Source organism: Copadichromis virginalis, linkage group LG22 (genome assembly GCF_057382275.1).
Source record: "Copadichromis virginalis isolate Kocher_CV1m ecotype Utaka linkage group LG22, C_Virginalis_male_GT1.1, whole genome shotgun sequence".
NCBI classification, from domain to species: Eukaryota; Metazoa; Chordata; class Actinopteri; order Cichliformes; family Cichlidae; genus Copadichromis; species Copadichromis virginalis.
Window position 1 is genome coordinate 33,857,201 of NC_140638.1, and position 20,736 is coordinate 33,877,936.

At 41.6% G+C, this 20,736-nt stretch overlaps 1 protein-coding gene across 8 annotated transcripts in view; it reads left to right on the forward strand.

Annotated features, from left to right (window-relative positions):
- Positions 1-3,595: 3,595 nt before the first annotated feature.
- Positions 3,596-20,736, forward strand: part of glcci1a (glucocorticoid induced 1a) — a 35,060-nt gene continuing 17,919 nt past the window's right edge. For 2 of the 8 annotated variants that reach the window (XM_085447011.1, XM_085447014.1), the window contains exons 1-4: positions 3,599-3,965; positions 14,762-14,882; positions 17,724-17,829; positions 18,049-18,138. The gene's annotated coding sequence lies outside the window, so the exon portion shown is untranslated. Of the gene's footprint in view, positions 3,966-14,761; positions 14,883-17,723; positions 17,830-18,048; positions 18,139-20,736 lie in introns of all 8 variants that reach the window. The other 6 variants (XM_085447016.1, XM_085447017.1, XM_085447013.1 and 3 more) reach the window with 6 other exon arrangements.

A 20,736-nucleotide genomic window follows, 5' to 3' on the forward strand; every position in this document is an offset into this window, starting at 1 on the left:
CCGGACGTCCTTGCCCTTCAGTCAACAAAAACGGGCCTCGTGCTGGAGGACACCCCGGTGTGGGACGGCGGTCCGCACCTTCTTTGCGACGTTTCCACCGGTCGCCCCCGCCCGGTGGTTCCCCTTTCGTGGCGTCGTCGTGTTTTTGACTCGGTGCATGCCCTCTCTCATCCCGGCGTCCGGGCCTCGGTCAAGCTGGTCAGCGCCAGGTTTGTTTGGCCGGGCCTTCGCAAGACGGTGAAAGAATGGGCGGCAGTTTGTATCCCATGCCAACGCTCGAAAATCCACCGGCACACACAGGCACCCCTCGAACCTTTCCGTGTCCCGGGTAGGCGTTTCGATCACGTTCATGTGGACCTGTTTGGTCCCTTGCCGCAGTCACAGGGTTTCACGCACCTTTTGACTGTGGTGGACCGCACAACCAGGTGGCCGGAGGCGGTACTCGGACAGGGGCCCCCAGTTTGTTTCCGAGCTTTGGTCTGCTATGGCTGACGGCCTGGGAGTCAAGGTCCACCGCACCACAGCATACCACCCGCAAGCTAATGGGATGTGCGAACGGTTTCACCGGTCACTTAAGGCCGCACTCCGTGCTTCCTTGACAAGTGGCGACTGGGTCGACCGTCTTCCGTGGGTTTTGCTGGGTTTGCGTAGCGCGGTTAAAGAAGACCTCGGGGTTTCCCCGGCTGAACTGGTCCTCGGCCAGCCTCTCCGGGTCCCCGGGGAACTCTTACCTGAGAGCCCTCCCCCATGTTTCGATACCTCTTTGTTGCCTTTTCGCCCCCCAAGAAACTCATTTCCTGTTCCTGGTCCTGTGCACCACTGCCTGCCTGACACCTTTGTTCCGAGTTCATTGGACTCTGCTCGTTTTGTTTTCGTCAGGCACGGTGCCCATAGGACTCCACTGCGTCCACCATATGACGGGCCATACAGGGTTCTTAAACCAGGCAACAAACATTTCGTTTTGGACTTTGGCGGTCGGCAGGAAGTTGTCTCTGTTGACAGACTTAAGCCTGCACATGTTATGCAAGAGGATCAGGTGGTCCCGGCCCAGGCCCCTCGCCGCGGCCGCCCACCTGCCACCGGGCTGATGGATTCTGTTTTTTCCCCCAGGAGCGACCCAAAATCAACGGAGTCCGAGTCGTCTTCAGCTTTTTCTGACCGCCAGTGCCAGCCTCGCTCCCGGGCTGGGTTGCCCTCTGTCAGTTCCCCACCCCCCCAGTTCAGCCGCTCCGGCCGTTTGCTTAAGCCCCGGGTCCTGGACTAGTTCTGCTGGGTGTTCGGGGGGGGGGGGGGCATGTGTGGTGGACCACTAGAGGGCTCCACTCACACCCAGTGTAGAGGAAGTGTGTTCCTGTGTTTTGTGGCGCGATATGCGCAGTTGATGTTGGAGACGAATAAAGAAGGAGTGAGAACTGAGAGCTGTGTCGTTGATGCTTACCTCCACAATGTAATGTGTTTTTCTCTCAAGAAAATGAACAAGGTTGCAATACAATACTGTGACTGCCATCATCTTCGTCATCAAGTGTAACAACATTGTCTCCAACTGATAGTGCTCTGTATTCACCAGTACCACAGTCACTTTTACAAATACCATTCATATCTGGGTTATCCATTCCTGCATTGTTGACTATGCCCTGACACATCTGAAGAGGGGATTACCCTCCTTGTGGTGAAAGTGCACAAGTATTCTACCGGTTCTGAAAAAAGAAATTCCAGAAAAGGTTTGAATGTGATCAACTAGTTCTTCTGAAGAACAAAGAATCTGTAGTCTCTCTTTGAATTTGTTCAATACATTCTAATACATTATTTAAAAAAATCTTATGGCATTTCCATTGCTACTTACTCCCCAAATTAAAAACAATACTAGTAAAGAAAACTGAATGATTTTGAATAGCTTCTTTGCTTAGTTCTTCTGGTCAGGTCTTGATTAGTAAAACAAAGTTCCAAATGTATATTACTGTGTGGTTTAATAGTGACTTCCTGCTTAGAAAATGCATTTATGTGAGAGTCAAAACGTATATCTGTAAGAGTAAATGATAAATACTGTGTGTGTGTGTGTGTGTGTGTGTGTGTGTGTGTGTGTGTGTGTAAAATAGGTAGTGTTAATATATTTGCAAGACAGTATGTGAGGATCCAGATATATGGATGTAAAAGAAGAATGTATGTGTGAGAATGAGGGACTAGATTTTGGCTTGTACAACCCCTCATATATCTATCTACATAACTTTTGTATTAAATAACTACTTGGATCATCCATCCATGGAGGCAAAAGGAAGATATGAAGAGAAACTATGCATTCTGGTAATTTGTGGCCCACATTATATCACAGCAGCTTTATTTTAATCCCCGAAAGTGGATACATGTCTCACACAGCTCCAGTCCGGTGACATCTACATGTATCTTGTAGACAATCCCTCATATTACCCTGTTACCAGAGTGAAAGCTTTCAAAATACGGACAGCTACATTTTTTTATGTGGATGGGTAAATAACGCCACCATGTGGGAGGTGAACAACAAGAATTTCCCCATCATTAGCAAAGATAAGTGCTACGTATATTGACATGAAGAAATATAATGGAGTTTGGCCCACGAAGTTACTTTTTTTTTGTTAGAGAGGATTTGTTTGTTGTTGAGCTCAATGTTAAAATGCTTTCTTTAAAAAGCAAAAAAATATTTAATATGAAGGCAATATGAGCAGAGAGTACAAACATGTTGAGGGATTGGTTGTGTTAGTTCAGTGAGAGTTATTTGTAAAGAAAACAATTTTCACTAGCAGTCAAAACCTAATGTGTACACTTATATCTGCATTTTCATTTTAGTTAAATATGAACAAAAATGATAGCAGAGGTGCTGCCATGTGTCTGGCCAGAAAGAAAGTACCAAGTACAAATTTAAGTACCAGTAAAAGGCTTCAGTTAGTTAGTGAGAAAAAAATGTGTTTTCACGTTTGGAGTTTTGTCTTGTTATACAATATTTAAAATTCAAAAACAAACAAAACACTGCATTTCCAGAATTATTTGTGGGTGTTTTCTTGTTTGTTTGTACTACTTGAACCCTAAAGTATCCCTCACATGAGATGACAGTGCCAGCAGTGGCCCACGGCTCATTTCAATTTGAGACCCTTAGAGTCTACACGCTTCTGACAGTTGTAAATAAACGTTGGGCTATGCATCCAATAGCACAGCAACTATGTGGCATCTTCGAGTTAAACTCGAAGAGATCAAAGCCGGGAGGGCAAAGGACCGCAGTACCGTTTTGTCCTCCAGGTGGGCGTGGCTCTGGCGTCACATAAAATATATGAAGTGATAGGTAACTGCGTTGCTGTATTGGAGAGTGGTTGGTTTGGGGGAGGACTAGTTTGACTTTAAGGTGCAAATAAATATGCAAGCGTGGCAACATAAGTTTGAATTCTGCCAAAAAAACATTTTTATTCAGAATCAGCGCACAAGTGGAAATCATGCCATGTCAATTGAAGTTGAGAATTTTTCGTAACCTGAAAGGCAAAGTGTACTTCATGGACAGCTTTTGTCAACTGTGTTAAAAGCAATTCCGTTAGTGAAAATGTGAGCTTATAAAAGGAACTGTTACGTTCGCCATGTTAACATCACAAACAATCTAATGAAGTAATTGCTGGTAGTCAGGTCAGCCAACAGCGAGTTCGTCCCAGCGACAACAGCGGAATAAACTCGGCGCCTCTCCCACAGCCTCATCTCTATCTGCAGCAGTAACACCTCCACCGCCACGATCCGCGTGCAGCCGCTCCGCGTCACGGTACTGTACCGGCTTCTGCGTAGAATTCAACACAACTCAACCCCCCCTCTTCCTCTAGCCGGGAGCAACACAGGACCTACGACGTCCAGTTGCTCCAGTCCCGCCAACCCGGGTGGAAGTGGCTCGGACGGCAACCTGGTCCACAGGCAGAGAGTGTCACCGCTGTACAGCAGGAGCTTGCCTGTTCCCAAAGGTAACCGCTTCCTGTCTAGCAAATGAAGTTTATCCTAAATGCACCCATCATCGTTTAGCTTCGTGCTATGCTAAGTGGTGTTCAGTCACCTACTGAGCGACCGCCAAACCAAAGTAGCTTGACAAATCGGGCAATAGAATGGTTTCGACGATAAATGAATAAATGCGTCCTTTGATTAAAAAAACAGACCCAACCTGTTTCCGAATAGTTACGTTCCACCCTCGCGTTCGGCCTATGTGTAGGCCCCTGTTCAGTACCGGAGAAAATAAAATACTTAATTTTTCATGCTGTTCGAAAAGCGGGGGCCGCGTTGTGTTTTGGTGACTCAAAATACCGAGGAAAGGGAACAAACAGTCGAAGCAACTCCTAAATTACTTAATTTCATGTGAAATGGACTTGCGCCAAATTCAAGATTTCATTGTCATAATTCAGACAAAGGCCGGGAGTGTTTGTTTAAAGCCAGTATAGCATTTATTATAACACATTTCAATAGCTAGCTGTAGTTTAGCGCACCATCCCCCTTGTAGCAAAGTCAGAGCTCACCACACTCGGGAGCTATGCTAGGCTAGTTGCTAGCACTCTACGTGTGTCGTAATGCAGTCGACCTATCTGATGCTGGATGCTAGAAATAGCAAAGAGGTACATCATCGCCATATGTTCGCCATAGTTGGGTTGTTATCGTCCGAAGTTAAATACTATTTCAGCTCCGCCCATGCGTTCAGTTTTATTGTTGGGGCACTGTATAGCAACTATTTAAAATCAATAACTTGATATTAGCTGATAAACAGGATTTCTACGGTACATTGTGACGAGGTAACGACGTCAGGCTGTAGACTCCAGTGTGGTGGCGATGATGCAGCTGCTCTGTCGAAGATAAACACGACTCTCTGATCTGAGTGTTATCGATGGTTATCCAGATTTCCATCAAACAGTTTTTTTTATTCATCTGCTAAATGTACCTGTTTGCTGTCAGTGGAAGGGAAATAAAATATGTTGTCAACTGACTGTATTTAGGTCTTTTGGTAATTGGGGCCTAAGAGACAAACGGAAACTATGAGCAAGTAGGCTAGTCTCTTCATCATCCATGTCTCTGTCTACACGCCAGTATTTATCAGGCTCATGTGCAACACAGACACATGAAACATGTCATGATTATTTCAGTTAGCCTGGCTAATCTCTCTGGAGTGGGTTATTACATGATGTTATCTACACTTGACGTAAATATCACTGCTGAAATTCAGGGTGTTTTGTCTGGGGGCCTAAATATGCCATAAACAATCATTATTTCTTTAGTGACATTGTTTAGCTATTGCTCTGGTTATTACTTACATTTTTGGGGTGTAAATTTATTTCCTTTAATATTAAAGGAAATCAAATGACCCCTGGGCAATTAGTAACCAGTGGTGTATATTGCAGAGAGATATTGGTGTTGGCATAGACTAACCATAGGCCAGGCATAGACTAACCTGGCCTGTACGAAATTTTTCATAGTTTTTACATTTCATCATTATATCCGGAAGTGTTCGGTAGGGGCGGCAGCACGGTGGCATGGTGGTTAGCACTGTTGCCTCACAGCAAGAAGGTCCTGAGTTCAATTCCACCATCAGGCTGGGGTCTTTCTGTGTGGAGTTTGCATGTTCTCCCCGTGTTTGCGTGGGTTCTCTCCGGGTACTCCGGCTTCCTCCCACCGTCCAAAGACATGCAGCTTGTGGGGATAGGAATGGTTGTCTGTCCCTATGTGTTAGCCCTGCGACAGACTGGCGACCTGTCCAGGGTGTACCCCGCCTTTCGCCCTATGACAGCTGGGATAGGCTCCAGCGCCCCCCGCGACCCTGAAAAGGATAAGTGGAAGCGAATGGATGGTGTTCGGTAGGGTTTAGGTCAGAACTGCAAACAGGCCATTCAATCCTCTCCATTCCCAAATTCTGGAAATGTGTTGTCGTCTTGGAGTTCGGTCCAAACTGTGAAGCTATAGGAATGCCACTGGTTGCAGCATTGAGATTGACAATAATGACCAAGCCTCGATTTTCCAGTGCAGGAGATGCCACCCCCCACCATCCCACTGTCACAAACCGACTCCTGTGGCGTTCAAAGGATGGCTGTATAGCAAAGGCAGCAGTACTGATTAGCACCTGGTTGTCAGCACTTGAGAGCATTTGTCACCACATGGGGTACCAGAAGCAAGAGTCATTAACACATTATATTATTTTTTTTATGTAGTTCATATATATTAATGTAAACACAAACACAGTGGGTAAAATAAGTATTCAACACATGACCAATTTTCTACGTAAATGTATTTCTAAAGGTGCTATTTACATGAAATTTTCACCGGATGTTAGTAACAACCCATCCAATCCACACATGCAAAGAAATCAAACCATAAATCTCCATAAATTATGTGTAACCATGAGAAATGACTAGGGATGGGTACCGGTATCGTTTCTGACATAAACGGTAGTAACCAGACTGAAAAGCAGCGTGCATTTCGGTGCTTTATTTTTTTTACTGAGATGTGATACGCTTCAGATTCTAGCCAATCATTTTACGTTTCCAAGGATAGTAGGCGGGCCCAGGTACATACGTTCTTTTAGAGCAGCGCTAAAAATGCCCAAGGCGAAGCGGTCAAAAGTCTGGCTGTACTTCACAGCAAAAGATGCAAACTCAGCAGCCTGCAACAAGTGCTTTACGGTGATACTGTGCAAAGGAGGTAACTCCTCGAATCTGATGAAACACCTGGCGACGCATAGCGTTTTTTTTTTTTTTTTTTTTTTTTTTTTTTTTTTTTTTAAATCCAAGAAATGCACCGTTCCTACTAAGGGTGTGTTGCTTGTTATCGGACCCGGAGTTAGCAACATCCCCCCAAGAACCCGAAGAGGAGAGTCCTGGCCCCTAGCCCTGCCAGTGTAGCAGAAATGATGAGGATGATGATGGCAGCAGCAGCCTTTCTTCTCTGCGTGAGCAGCTTAATGTTGTTCGTGTGTAATTTACGTTGAGTAGGCTAACCACGTTATTACTAGGGGTGGGGGGAAAAAATCGATACTGTGTAGTATCGTGATATTTTGTTTGCTAATAATGTATCGATACAGGGACAGCAGAAATAGATATTTTGTTACAAAAGTTTTTGTAGACTGGAACATGCTCTGACTTCAGAGCACGTTGATCCTTTTTCTGAGCAAGAATCCTGACATTCCTTCACTGTCCAAATGTGTTTAACTTTTTTTTTGGCAGCAATAAACTAAATTTAAGACATGTTTTATTTTAATTAAGTTAAACTTTTTTATTTAATGTAAAATTATATTTTGTTTTAATTTACTTTCAAATTCTTCAGTTGCTGAATGGGCTGCATAGTTTTCATAAATTGCATAGTTCAGAATAGCTATAATTGTACCAGATGGTTGCATTCAGTTAAGTTGGACTAGACTGTAATACAAACCGTTCAGTTTGTCAACAATAAAACTGACTGAAATGAGAGAAAGACTGAGTGTGAGACTTTGATATTAGATAAAATGAATATTGATAAAGTTTACCTTTATGTACAGAATCTGAATATCGCAAAATATTTTTAAAAAATTGCAATAATATCGTATCGTGGGATGTATGGTGATTCCCACCTCTAGTTATTACATTAATGCACGTAAGGTGAACTAGCAAACACCGTCATAGCTACATGCGGCTGTCTTCTTGTTTGATGGCAGATACTCCCTTCACCCTGGCCAAAAAGGCTAAAATGACCAAAGAAAAAGTGGAAAACAGTTAAACATGAGAGGTTTTGGACAAAGTTTGTGTTTTTTCCATTGTTTAAGCACTGCTTCCAGCCAAGAGTGATGCCATATATGCTCTATAGCTGCAGAAAAGGCTAACATTGTTATCTTTTTACAAAAAAACAGCTGAACATGAGAGGTTTTTGGACCAATTTTGTGTTCTTGATTCTTTAAGCACCGGTTTGAGCACCGTTTAAGCACCGGCACCGTTTCAAAAGTACCGGTTTGGTACTGGTATCGGATAAAACCTAAATGATACCCATCCCTAGATATTATACATGGTTATGCTCAGGATGTGTCAGCCCATTTCTACTGGAAATGCCTTTCTACTGGAAATGCCACGCGCACCACGCAGGACTCCAATGCTGAAGAAAATGCATGCTCATAAGTACATTTAAAGTTAACAGAACAAGATTTAGACAAGCCTGTGAAATTCTGGGAGAATATAGCCTGGTCAGATGAGACCAAATCTGACTGCACATTATCCCCAAAACACCATAGAAACAGTGAAGTTTGGAAATGGGAATAACATGGCAGGGGGCTGTTTTTTAGCATACGGAACTGGAACTAAGGCTCAGAGTTCATAGAAGGGGGCCATCAAACCTTCCAGATTTGAAGACTTTGTGGGATAGGCAACTCCAGGCCTCGAGGGCCGGTGTCCTCCAGGTTTTAGATGTGTCCTCAACCCAACACAGCTGATTTAAATGGCTAAATGACCTCAACATGTCTTGAAGTTCTCCAATGAATGAACTCATCATTTGATTCAGGTGTGTTGACCCAGGGTGAGATCTAAAACCTGCAGGGCACTGGCCCTCGAGGCCTGGAGTTGCCCACCCTTGGTGTAGAACAATGGGCCAAAACCACACCTGAGCAATACAGGATGCATCTTAAAGCAGTCATCACCGACAAAGGTTTTTGTACAATGTTTTAAATACATTTCAGTAAGCGTGTTAAATAGCCTTTTTCTGTGTCATTTCTCACTGTTACATATAATTTATGGACGTCTGTGATTTGTTCTTTGCACGTGTGGATTGTATGGGTTGTTACAACATCTGGTGAGAATTTCATGTTAATAGCACTTTTAAAAATATATTTACTTAGGCATGTTCAGTATTTTATTTACTCGCTCTGTGTATGTGTGCATTCCATGAAGCTCTCTGTGCACTAACCTTAAGCTAATCTAAAATAATGCAGAAATAGTCACTCCCTTGTGCAGGTCGGGTTTGTTATTGAAGTCTGAGACAAATTCATCCACATGTGGCAAGTCAGGATTCAGGATCAGCCGTAGCTATCAGGTTCTGTAGCTACATTACAAGTTTTTCAGATCTGAAGCAATACACCATCTGGGTACTAGGGATGGGTATCGTTTAGGTTTTATCCAATACCGGTGCCAAACCGGTACTTTTGAAACGTGCCGGTGCTTAAACGGTGCTCGAACCGGTGCTCGAACCGGTGCTTAAAGAATGGAGAACACAAACTTTATCCAAAAACCTCTTATGTTTTTATTTTTAGCAGTCTCTTTTTTTCTGCAAAATGATAGCCTTTTCTGTTGATACAACATACCTCCTTTGGTTGGAACTGGTGTTTAAACAATGGAAAATACAAACTTTGTCCTAAAACCTCTCATGTTCAGCTGTTTTTTCTGTAAAAAGATAACAATGTTAGCCTTTTTTGCAGCTGTAGGGCATATATGGTATCACTCTATCAAACAAGAAGACAGCCGCATGTAACTACGACGGTGTTTGCTAGTTCACCATACATGCATTAATGTAATAACGTGGTTAGCCTACTCAACGTAAATTACACACGAACAACATTAAGCTGCTCACGCAGAGAAGAAAGGCTGCTGCTGCCATCATCATCCTCATCATTTCTGCTACACTGGCAGGGCTAGGGGCCAGGAGTCTCCTCTTCGGGTTTTTGGGGGATGTTGCTAACTCCGGGTCCGATAACAGGCACCACACCCGCAGTAGATGTGCTCGGTGTGAGGTCTCGCAGCAAGCTATCAAATACGGTGCATTTCTCGGCTTTTAACATAATGCTATGCGTCGCCAGGTGTTTCATCAGATTCGAGGAGTTACCTCCTTTGCACAGTATCACCGTAAAGCACTTGTTGCAGGCTGCTGAGTTTACATCTTTTGCTGTGAAGTACAGCCAAAGTTTATGACATCTCAGGAAAAAAAAGCACTGAAATAAAGCACCGAAATGTGCGCTGCTTTTCGGCCATAATGGCACCGGATATTGGTACCCATCCCTACTGGGTACTATTAACAACACTAACTTTTTGACATACACATACCTGAACTGAAGAAACTGAAAAGAACTGAATTCTGAGTTTATGGACTTGCAAAAAAGGACAGTTAAAATTCTCAAATTCTGAAATGGCTGTGTGGTGTTGTTTTTGTTTCAATAAATATTTTTAAACTTTATTAGCTGAGTGTCATTCACTCATTAGCCAATACCTAGAAAAGAAAGACCCAGATGGCTTACCTGTACTGACCTGTAGTGATACATATTACTATATACTGATATGAAAAAGTGATCAGGATAATTCATGTCCCATATCGCCCAGTTCCAAATTTCAGTTAAAAAGAACAGAATATTACGCCACATTTTCATTATCTGCTTTATGGTGATACCTGACCACAACGCTTACAAAATGTAAAACAACGGCTGTGGTTTTGATCAATCCACATTTTATGATAACTGAACTGAACAGTCTGCTTTAGTTCAAACGTCATAAGCCATTTTAGAGTACAAAAAAGTTATTGCGTATTGCGTAGCCATTAATTTATTTTCACCATTTTCTTATAGTTGAGTGAAGACTTGACTGACATGAACACATGATCTTGATCAGCGGTCCAACCTTTTTTGCACCACGGCCCAGTTTAATTTCAGACAATATTTTCACAGACCAGCCTTTAAGGTGTGGCGGATAAATACAACAAAATAAAATGATATGACCAAGACAAAAACTGTGGTATTTTGTAAATATAATAATAAACGCAAATTCACTGTGTAATTGTGTAACTTTATTAGCAGCGTCCTCCTGAAATGCGCCAACAACATTAAAAGTAACATCCTCATCTCTGCCCCTTAATGCTCTCTGGTTGCTATGGTAACGTGTAAATATTGCTTTCAAAATAAGACGCACAACTACAACACGGGAAAAGACCCAGGGAAACAGAGTTAACGATAAAAACCCTGAAAACCATAAATTTGACATCCGAGCCTGAACTCTCCCGGCCCGGTACTTGTCCATGCCCCGGGGGTTGGGGACCACTGATCTAGATTCCTAGAGAAAGAGATTTTTGCAGTTTTGGCTGATCGGTTCGTAAAACTCTCCTTGTCATTGGTCTCTAGCATATTGTGCGAGTCACTGATATTTTTCATCAAACATTCTCTTTCAGGTTCTATTGCACTTGTTAAGGTTTTACTACTGTTGGTACTTCGCAATAGAGCAGGGCGATATGACCAAAAATATTTATCACGATATACATTTGAAAATTTGCAATTACGATATAACTGATGATATTATTGACACTAGACAAAATACTTTACAACTCCACAACTTTATTAGTGCAAAAAAACAAACAAGCAAACAAACATCAATGTATTTTCACTTAAACAAGCAGCTGTTTTTTTTTTTTTTTTTTTTTATGTGCATTAAAGTTATATAAAAATGTAACAGTGCAAATGCAAATTCTTTGCTGACAGTTTAACCAAAAAGCATTTCCAGTGGAAACTGGCCGACATATCCTCAGCATAACCATGTATAATATCCACAAAACTTAAAAAGAGGTTATACACACACAATACGGTAACATTATGTTGCCGCGGCGCGGGTTCGTAGCTTAGCAAAGTCGTACTACAACATTTGACAGATTTGCGAGCGCCGTGTACATAAAATCATTTCGAGGTCAGTAAACACAACCAGAGTTCATACATAAGGCACACGGGATTATAAGGGGCTCTGTCAATTTTCAGAAAAATCAAAGGGTTGATTTTAAGTATGCCGTATTTTCCAAAAAACACGGTAATAACGACGGCCCGCTAGCATGCTCTACCAAAAATAGTGCTTTGTTGTGTATCTGACGGACGAAAGCTAAACCAGTTCCACACCACTGAAGTTGCAGCATTTTTACAAACCAGTTCCACTTCATCCGTTTCATTTGACGATCCGCTTTCGCCCTTCTCATTCTCCGTCTCCGCCATGCTTTTTCCACCATGTGCGTATGAAAACAAAGGCACTGCGCATGAGCGTTTTACCCATATTCTATCGCGGAATTTCATTTTCTTATCGTTGCCCAACATTATACCGGTATTACCGTGAACGGTATGAAATGGCCCAGCTCTACTTCACAAGTTTTTGTAGACAAGTCGGTGTCTTCCACGTAGGCTACAGGCAACTGCAATCTTACTAAGGCAATCATGAGGTTTTTGGTGTGACAGCGTCTGTGCAGCTAATTTTACCTAACGAATTGAGCATTACACATTTTTCATATCTACTTTGGCAGACAACTCTTGAGCAATGTGTGCATGATGTCACCTGAGAAACTTCAATAGTTAGATGTGATAACAAAGAGACTTGGTACTCAAAGGATGATGAATAAAAACCTTAAAAGTCTACAGAAGAATCTGCAACATTAAAGTGACAGTTTTCCTGACCCCAAACAACAAACAGCCAGTCCAACAGCTAAACCAGGAAACTTGAGCTGCTCAAGTCGTTGCAGTGACACATACAGTGGGGCAAAAAAGTATTTAGTCAGCCACCGATTGTGCAAGTTCCCCCACCTAAAATGATGACAGAGGTCAGTAATTTGCACCAGAGGTACACTTCAACTGTGAGAGACAGAATGTGAAAAAAAAATCCATGAATCCACATGGTAGGATTTGTAAAGAATTTATTCGTAAATCAGGGTGGAAAATAAGTATTTGGTCAATAACAAAAATACAACTCAATACTTTGTAACATAACCTTTATTGGCAATAGCAGAGGTCAAACGTTTACTATAGGTCTTTACCAGGTTTGCACACACAGTAGCTGGTATTTTGGCCCATTCCTCCATGCAGATCTTCTCGAGAACAGTTATGTTTTGGGGCTGTCGCCGAGCAACACGGACTTTCAACTCCCGCCACAGATTTTCTATGGGGTTGAGGTCTGGAGACTGGCTAGGCCACTCCAGGACTTTCAAATGCTTCTTACGGAGCCACTCCTTTGTTGCCCGGGCGGTGTGTTTTGGATCATTGCCATGTTGGAAGACCCAGCCTCGTTTCATCTTCAAAGTTCTCACTGATGGAAGGAGGTTTTGGCTCAAAATCTCACGATACATGGCCCCATTCATTCTGTCCTTAACACGGATCAGTCGTCCTGTCCCCTTGGCAGAAAAACAGCCCCATAGCATGATGTTTCCACCCCCATGCTTCACAGTAGGTATGGTGTTCTTGGGATGCAACTCAGTATTCTTCTTCCTCCAAACACGACGAGTTGAGTTTATACCAAAAAGTTTTACTTTGGTTTCATCTGACCACATGACATTCTCCCAATCCTCTGCTGTATCATCCATGTGCTCTCTGGCAAACTTCAGACGGGCCTGGACATGCACTGGCTTCAGCAGCAGAACACGTCTGGCACTGCGGGATTTGATTCCCTGCCGTTGTAGTGTGTTACTGATGGTGACCTTTGTTACTTTGGTCCCAGCTCTCTGCAGGTCATTCACCAGGTCCCCCCGTGTGGTTCTGGGATCTTTGCTCACCGTTCTCATGATCATTTTGACCCCACGGGATGAGATCTTGCGTGGAGCCCCAGATCGTGGGAGATTATCAGTGGTCTTGTATGTCTTCCATTTTCTGATGATTGCTCCCACAGTTGATTTTTTCACACCAAGCTGCTTGCCTATTGTAGATTCACTCTTCCCAGTCTGGTGCAGGTCTACAATACTTTTCCTGGTGTCCTTCGAAAGCTCTTTGGTCTTGGCCATGGCGGAGTTTGGAGTCTGACTGTTTGAGGCTGTGGACAGGTGTCTTTTATACAGATGATGAGTTCAAACAGGTGCCATTCATACAGGTAACGAGTGGGGGACAGAAAAGCTTCTTACAGAAGACGTTACAGGTCTGTGAGAGCCAGAGATTTTCCTTGTTTGAGGTGACCAAATACTTATTTTCCACCCTAATTTACGAATAAATTCTTTACAAATCCTACCATGTGGATTCATGGATTTTTTTTTTCACATTCTGTCTCTCACAGTTGAAGTGTACCTCTGGTGCAAATTACTGACCTCTGTCATCATTTTAAGTGGGGGAACTTGCACAATCAGTGGCTGACTAAATACTTTTTTGCCCCACTGTAGTAGAAGTTTATGACTGAGCAAATATATCTATTTGTTGTGGTAATAAATATGAAGTTAAGTTTTCTTACTTTATAAGGTTTTTGTTTTTTGCTTACTTTCTCCCGGTTAATGACATTGGTTCAATGCTCCAGCAGGAGGAGCCAAAGACGAAGATTATTGGGTTGGATTTCTCATTAAATTCCTACCTTCATATTTAACAATAATACAAGCTGCATGGGAGATATTAAATATTATTGTATGTATTACAAATATTTGTAATGTCATAAATAATGCTTTAACATTCAACATACATTTAATGACTTAAAGTTGGCATTCACTATAGCGGGAGATGTACCAATTGCAATTTTTTATTTTATTTTTTATTTTTTGCCAGTTCTGTTTTTATTTCTAAGAGCTATGAAAACATACAAATAAAAATCAACTTTTGTTCAATGGAAATAAAAGAAACTCACAGTGGCACAGTGATTAGCACTGTTGCTTTACAGCAAGAAGGTCCTGAGTTCAACTCCGCCACCTGGCCGTGTGGAGACTGTACGTTCCTTCTGTGTTTGTGTGGCTTCTCTTCAGGTACTCTGGTTTCCTCCCAAAGACATGGCATTAGACAGGTTAGGTTATTTGGTGAATATAAATTGAACATGGGTGTGAATGTGAGCATGAATGGTTGTCTTTCTCTCTGTGTTAGCCCTGCATCAGGCTGGCGACCTGTGGCTGGGATAGGCTCCAGACCCCCATGACCCTGATAAGGATAAACGGAAGAGAATGGATAGATGATTAAACTCTGCAACTTCCCCTGCAACTTAACAGTAAGTTCCAGGGTCTTCGCTCACATAAGCAACTGAAAATAAAGTGCTCTGCTACTGGTAGAAAGTATAACTGAAAATGAGTCGCTCTAGACCAGGGGTCTCAAACTTCAGTGAGAGAGTCAAAAACTAATGTGTACACTTATGTCTGCATTTTTATTTTGTTAAATACGAACACAGTTATAGCAGAAGTGCTGCCACTTGTCAGAAAGAGAGGACCAATGTGTTTATTTGGTAGTTTAATGAAAGGCTTCAGTTAAGAGTGAGAAAAACATTTGCATTCACGTTTTCTGTTTTGTCTTGTTATACAATATTTGAAATTTAAAAAAAACAAACAAAACATTACATCTTCAGAAATATTTGTGGGTGTTTTCTTGTTTGTTTGTGTTTGTGTTTTTTTTACTACTTGAACGCTAAAGTGGCCCTCACATGAGATGACAGTGTCAGCAGTAGCCCACATCTCATTTAGGTACCACACAGTTGCAACAAAAAAACGTCAAGTACCTTAATAGTTTTCCCAGTATGTTTATACATTTGCAGCAGCATAGGCTGTCATGAGTAGTGATGGGTGGTTGTGTAACCAAAAAATGAAAAAAAAAAGGCTTGTAATTTAATAACAATGGTTAGTTTACTCTCTTAGTTGGCGAATCACTCACATCCTACAGCTGTTCCTGTGACAAGCACTTCAGTTTTCAGGGTTTTCACTTGTAAGCAAAATGTCATAAACCTTATGAGTGATGGTAAAATCTGTAATTACTGTGTTGTTATGGTTCTTTTCACATCGTGTTTTTCTTGAAATCCCAGAGATGTGGACATAGATGGACACACATTCACAAGCACCCACGCAACAGGAGTTAAAAAAGAAAAAACTGTGGCAAAGTCAATGCTTGTGATTAGGGGTGGGCGATATAAATGATATACGATAGAAACTATATAAATTTGGCCAACGATAGAGATTTTGACTATACCGCTCTATCGCGATAGCGCATGTTGATGATGTCATAAAGCTGCGCCTGTTTTGGTCGAAAGCGTTGCAGCGGCTACAACCATTATCATCTGCAAATTATGGCGGGCGACAGTCATAGTAAAGAGATGAAGCACTTTAGAAATATGGGAAAAGCCAAAAACTGCGCTTCCTCCACTTCCGTAACATTGATTCATTAATGTTGAATTCTCTTGCAGCTGCTCTATTCCCATATTGTTGCAGTGTATTAATAACCAACCTTGTATTGTGGATGAATAATCTCAGTTGTTCTCCTGACTAATTTTTGGCCCGTGTATAGCATCCTGCTATGCGATTGCATTTGTCCCTAACCATCAGAATCCCTCACGTTAACTTTTATCGAGTGGAAAAAAAATTGGCGTTCATCCTCCAGCTTCACTGTGCTAATGTTATGCTAACATAGCTGTGTCGCTAGCAATCACGTAGCACAACATTATATACCTCAGTAACCCTGCAAACGCCACTGCTGTTTAGTTTTCTGTCTTCATTTATATTGGAAGTGGTAGCAGAGCTGTACGTTTTAATTAGTTTCAAAAATCTCTCAGTCAGAACATGGTATGTCATGTTTAGGTGGAAACTAGCGAGCTAACTTCCTGTTAACTTCTAACTCAGTTAAATTTAATAAATTCTGTTTTCATGGATGCCTGGATGTTAAACTTAATTGTTACACCTGGTAAAGCAGCAACGCTGATGATTTTATTAAAAATGAAAGAATTTAGACCGTTTTTAACTCTGTGTTCGTTTGACTTTGGGACCTGAAGCGGACGGAGTTTTGGACTCAGTTTACTCCGCGAAGCTCCTCACTACGGCAGCCGTAATGCTCTGACAATCCATCAAGCAGTGCAGCTTACCAAAGTTGTACTAAAACATTTTTTAACAGATTTCTGCCAAAATCAGTTCGAGGTCAGTAAGCACAACCAGAATTCATACATAAGGCACACTCACGATTTTTGTGAAAATTAAAGGATTTTAAGTGTGGAAAATACGTTATACAGAAGAAAATAATATATCACGATATATATCGTTACCGCACATGGTTTAAATTATATCCCGATATGGATTTTAGGCCATATCGCCCAGCCCTACTTGTGATGCACCTGGCTTGTTTGGCTTGCATTCATCAAATTACACTGATACTTTGTTTCTTAGTAAGAAACTTTGTTGTTTCTTTAACACTTCTGTGTTTAATTCAGAGAAAAAATTGAAGGCTGACTAACTTTAGCCTAAATGGGTTGGAGCACATTGATGAAGGCCCGGTGATTTGTTAAAATTTGTAAAGGGCGATCGTGGCTCAAGAATTGGGAGTTCGCCTTGTAATCGGAAGGTTGCCGGTTCGAGCCCCAGCTCGGACAGTCTCGGTCGTTGTGTCCTTGGGCAAGACATTTCACCCCCGTTGCCTACTGGTGGTGGTCAGAGGGCCCGGTGGCGCCAGCGTCCGGCAGCCTCGCCTCTGTCAGTGCGCCCCAGGGTGGCTACAATGTAGCTGCCATCACCAGTGCGTGAATGTGTGGATGACTGGATGTGTAAAGCGCTTTGGGGTCCTTAGGGACTAGAAAAGTGCTATACAAATACAGACGATTTACCATTTGTTTCCTGTATTGAAATGTATTTTAACTTTTTTTTTTAGTTTGATTTGATTTGTTTGTCTTGGAGCAGCTGTGACCATGTAATTACCTCTGGCATCATGGATAATTCCTCTGCAAGCACAGATACAAGAAGTCTTCATACTATAATGCAACTCATGTTGCACAGTGGAACAAATATGGATAGCAAATAATCATCTGTAATATCATTTTAATGTTTTACAGAGATTTTAATGAATTTTACTTTTTTATTTTGAGATTAGGTTTTATTCTGTGGACTTACTCTCTGGACACTATAACTGGACGGTGATCTTGAGATCCACATGTGCACTACTCATCTTATATGAAAGATAAATCCACACAGGTGAGCCAACACACTTCATATATTCTATGAATCTGTTATCCCCAGAAGAGATAAATTCATTATGGTTTAGGAAAAGGCAGGTTTACTTATTTATTCCACGTCTTGACTAAGATGTTGAGAGTTATTGCTAGTCAGAACAATTTCATAACACACACTCATTGAGGTGTTGTAGGGAAAACAGTTTTAAGTTAACAGCTATTAATCTGCTGCTGTGTTCAGACACCTGGATGTTGGAGTGACGAAACGCGAAAGAAAGAAGACCATTCAATTTGCTCTGCATCCTGAGGCAGTGCTGACGAGTTCAAAGAGGTATGATACTAAACGCTTGAAAGGAAATGGTCCTTACTTTGATAGGCAGAACTATCAGCTATAAGCTTTAATATGAAGCTGAAATTGAGAAATTGAGCAAATCACAAATGTCTACAACCCTTGTTGCCCTTTTTAAAAAGCTATTCACGAGAGAAGACTCACTGTCATATAGTCTCTAAACCAGGAATATCAAACTCATTTTACATTGTTGGCTACATACAACCCACTTTAATCTTAAATTGGTTGAACCAGTGTAACTGCCCTTTCTGTCAAAAAGAAATCTGTCAGCACAACTCTTTGAGTTTAAATGGTAAGGAATAAATGTGCAACATTTCAGAAAAATTTCGAGTTGCTCATTGAAAAAAAAACAAAGTCTATTGTAATTGAAAAGCAGAAACTTTTCTGTCATTTAATTGTTTAATCTCTGATTAATTACTTTAGTATGACTGACTGTGGGGTAGGGCTGCTCGATTATGGCAAAAATGATAATCACGATTATTTTCACTGAAATTGAGATCTCGATTATTTGACGATATTTATTTAACAATAACAATGTGTTGAATAATGACTTTAAAGATTGTCAAAAAATAATATAAAATAGTGTGCAAATACTGATAACAGTGCAAATGTTTGCAATATAAAAAATAAATGAAAAATGTAAACATCTATGTTTAGTGAACTTTGCAGTGTTGCTCTGTGGTGCAGCTACGACACCGTAGCAAAGTTTACACACTGTGTCTACTTGATCCACGTCTGACTCCGCGAACCCATAATGTTTCCACACCACTGAAGTTTTTTTACCTCTCTTTTCAACCAACAGCAGTCACTCTCCTCTCCAAATAACTTCTGCTTAGCTTTCCGAGCTTCCCTCGGGTCCTCTTAATTGTTGTGACGCGTATTCGAAATGCAGAGAGGTGCGCTCGATTTGCCACACGGAGCAGCGCGAGAGTAAAGCACGAGGGAGGTGCTAATAATCGGCTCCATCATTTTTAATGATCGTTGAAAGCCCAGATCGTAATCGAGATTAAAATTCGATTAATTGAGCAGCCCTACTGTGGGGTAAGTCTGTTGAAGTTTAGCTTTCTATAGAAGCTGATTTCTGATAAAATTATCACACGTTAGACTACTAATCCATCTGATACTGAATTATATGACTTGGTGGTAGGGCTGGGCCATATTATACCATTCACGGTAATACCGGTAGAATGTTAGGCAACGATAAGAAAATGAAATATCGCGATAGAATATGGGTAAAACGCGCATGCGCAGTGCATTTGTTTTCATACGCACATGTCCGAAAAAGCATGGCGGCAACGGAGAATGAGAAGGGGGAAAGCGGATCGTTGAGTGAAACGGATGAACCAGAATTGGTTTGTAAAAATGGCGCAGCTTCAGTGATGTGGAACTGGTTTGGTGTTTGTCCGTCAGATACCCACCAAAGCACATTTTTTTTGTAGAACATGCAAGGGGCCGTCGTTATTACCGTATTTGTTGGACTAAGGTGCTCGTAAATCTGGAAGTAATCTGGGTCCTAAACTCCATCTTCTTCAGATCCCAAAGTCAAATGAACACTGCAGCATCACTGAGAGTTACAAACTGTCTAAATTCTTTCATCTTTAATAAAACGATCAGCATTGCTGCTTTACCAGGTGTAACTATGAAGTTTGACATCCAGGCATCCATGAAAACAGAATTTATTACATTTAACGGAGTTAGAAGTTAGCGGAAGTTAGCTCGCTAGTTTTGCTTGTTACCTAAGCATGATATAGAGATTGACAGACCATGTGACTTTCGCGCATTGCTTTGTGGGTACCCGTGGCAACAAAATCAAAACACTGCATCAAGTGCTAGTATTTCCAGCACCGGTAATCATTAATTCTGCGGTTTTAATCCCTACTTGCATTTTATTTGCCCCAAAAACAGTGATGTACAAAACGACGGAGAACACAGCAGGGCCGTACAAAGACAGACTTGACGAAAAGGCAAAAAAAAGGACGAGGAAAAAAATCAAAGGCGTGAAAGGGTCAGACCCATACGAGCATACAGAGTGTAGTAAGGACGTTAGCGTGCTGCCCAACTTTCATCACGCACATATTTATTATTATATGGTCATAAGTGTGAGTTCATACACTCACAAAATGTTTAGTAACTTTAGATCCCTGCAACAAGCCCAGGTCCAGTTTACTTTGGTGATTTGGACTGTTCCATACTGGAAAACAGTTATTCATCACTTGCTTGCTTCAGTACAACACTTGGGCACATACATGCGGGACTTTTTGTGGCTGTTTAGATATCGCTCTCTCTCTTAACCGATCAAATCTGGCTGTGGTAGCAGCTTTAAACTCGGTATGACCCAGGTTGATAGAGGGCGGCCTAGTCTGGATCACATTCCAGCATTTTGTAGGCTGGTTTTCCTACAAAACACAACAAACATTAGCCCGCAAAGCCACCGTGAACAAAGCAGCATAGCGCGACGAATTCAATTCAAATCAATATAAGACTTATTTGTAACCTACATCAACAATTATGTTATGATAAACTACGTAATAACTACTAGAAGACTTACCTTTGTGGAAATGCTTGGAGCAGACTAACATG